We start from the raw sequence: 2,500 nt of genomic DNA on the forward strand, positions 1-2,500 counted from the left end.
ACACTCACACTCACACACACTCACACACACACACACACAGACGCAGCGAGACAGAGGGAGCGAGACTGAGAGAGAGAGAAGAGGGGAAAGTGAGTGAAAATCGGAAAGAAGAACAGAAGGAGTGGAGAGAAAAATAATAAAGGAAAAAAAAAAGGAGATACTTCCGCTTTTTTTTTTTTGTCTTACCCTCTCGTTTTCTCTTTTTCTCTGTGACAGACGCCAAGAGTATTTTCCTCTTTTTGTTTTTCCAAAAGGGAAAAGAACGGAAAAGGAACAGAGAGAGTGACTGTGAGCGATCGCGAGAGGAAGTCGGACAGATCAAAAACGAGAAAGAAAGACCAAAAAAAATTTAAAAAAAAAAAAACGAGAAAGAGAGAACAAAGTGAACATCCTGATTGACAGCTGGACTTTTTGTTGGCCCCTCCTCCCCGAGGCACTGCCGGGTGCTTCTGGCCTTTGCTGATTGCCCAAATTCACCTGCCCCGACCTTCCTGCCCCCGCTGGACGAAATGATGATGTATTTTTGGGTGAGTACTATGCCAGGGGTCAGAGTGAGGGTGTCCTATTCACTAGGGACTCATCTTCCTCACCCTGTCCTCCTCTTCATCGTCCCGAAACAGACGGAATGTGCTGAGGTTCAGACCCATGACATGAGTCAAAGCTGACGCATTCCCGAGCCTCTGTTTGCTGCTGCTCTCTCTCTCTCTCTCTCTCTCTCTCTCTCTCTCCGTGTGTAATTTCGTTATTTATTTATTCCTTTTTTAATTCTGAGGAAACAGCTTGTGATTGGTATTGTAATTCTCTCTGGTTCTCTTTCTGTCTCTCTCCATCTCTGTATTCTTCGCTCTGAGACATGTCTATGTGGAGTTCACACTCTGTGCTAAATCGGTAGTGCGGAGTGTGTGTCTTTGTGTGTGTGCACGTGAGTTTGAATTGCGAATTCCTGTGGATCCGTTCAGATTGCATGTTATTGATGTTCCGCGCGGGTGCGTGTGTGTGTGTGTGCACGTGTGTGTGTGTGTGTGTGTGTGCGCGTGTGTGTTCTGTGTGTGAGGAGGGAAAAAAAGGGATCATATGACCTGATTCTGTGCAAGCTTGGCAATTTCTCATTTCGATGTGAAGACAGAGAAAGTGCCTATACACATACATACACACACACTCACACACACACAGACACACAACCGTTACACACACAAGTTTACCATCAAACTGTTCTCTTACCTCTGACATGTAGGGTCTCATGTGCTTTCATCGAGTGAGTTTGACTTCAACAGATATTGAACCATAATGAAAATAATTCTTTTCGTCTGTTTGTTTGTTTGTTTGTTTGTTATTATTTTAACTTTACGTCCAACCGTTCATCTGCTCTTTACTTTTAACAGCGCAAGTGTATCTAAGGCAAAGAAAAAAAAAAATACAACAAAGCGTCTTTCTTTAAGGTGTTTTACACTAAATATAGATATGAAATCACAAGGTCCACTACACAGATATCTGCGCTGTCGCCTGTAATATACTCAGCTCTGCTCTTTTAGAAAGACAAATCAAAGTGTTTTCTGTTGCACATCAGTGGAGTGAGTGAAGTGCAATCTCTCTCTCCCTCTTTCTTTCTTTCTTTCTCTCCTGGTCCACTGTTCCTATTAGAGATGATGATGGAGAAAATAGAACAGCCTGAAGGATGAAAGCGGAGGAGACAAGGGTTAAAGACAGAGAGAGAGAGAGAGACAGAGAGAGAGATTTGAGAATGTAGTTGTGAAGTGTGCTTTTAGTCACAGCTTTGGCCTCTGAAAACACACAAACACACACACACATGCACAAACACACACACACACACACACACACACACTCTGAGTGGGCTGCGGAGAAGGCTGGTTGTAGTACAGAGGAGAATTGTCAGAAAGCGATCTCTCATCTCTCAGCTCATGCGTCTCTTTGATAGTGAAACACCAACCATTAATCATTCTACTTCATCATGATCTCTCATTCATACAAGCACTGCCGCACAGCACGACCACACACACACACACACACACACACACAGACACACACACACTCACTCACTCACACACACATACACACACACACACACATACATGTGCACACGCGCAGTTACACACGCATGTACACACACACATGCAGCACAACCACACTCACATACACATACACACATATGTACACGTACACACGCCCATACACAAATGCACACGCTCACTCCTTGCTTGTTAAATCGGACTGGACCTGACTGAACTGATCTAATCTGAACTCACCTTCAGCAGAGTAACAGAAAAAACCTACTCATGTCAAACAGTGCTGTTGCTACAACTCCCACCCTACTGAGAGGACAGGACTGTGTGCGTGTGTGTGTGTGTGTGTGTGTGTGCGCGCAAGTATGCGTGTGTATAAATACATGTATATGTGTGTGCGTGTGCTTATATACATCTGTGTGTGTGTGTGTGTGTGTGTGTGTGTGTGTGTGTGTGTGTGTGTGTGTGTGTGCACGCGC

General features: G+C 44.4%; 1 protein-coding gene across 1 annotated transcript in view; it reads left to right on the forward strand.

The window, feature by feature from the left end:
• The window catches only part of rbfox3a (RNA binding fox-1 homolog 3a), a 130,647-nt gene that overhangs the window by 6,805 nt on the left and 121,342 nt on the right, over window positions 1-2,500 (forward strand). The window lies entirely within an intron of this gene.

The sequence above is a fragment of the Chanos chanos genome, chromosome 5 (genome assembly GCF_902362185.1).
Source record: "Chanos chanos chromosome 5, fChaCha1.1, whole genome shotgun sequence".
Classification (NCBI taxonomy): Eukaryota; Metazoa; Chordata; class Actinopteri; order Gonorynchiformes; family Chanidae; genus Chanos; species Chanos chanos.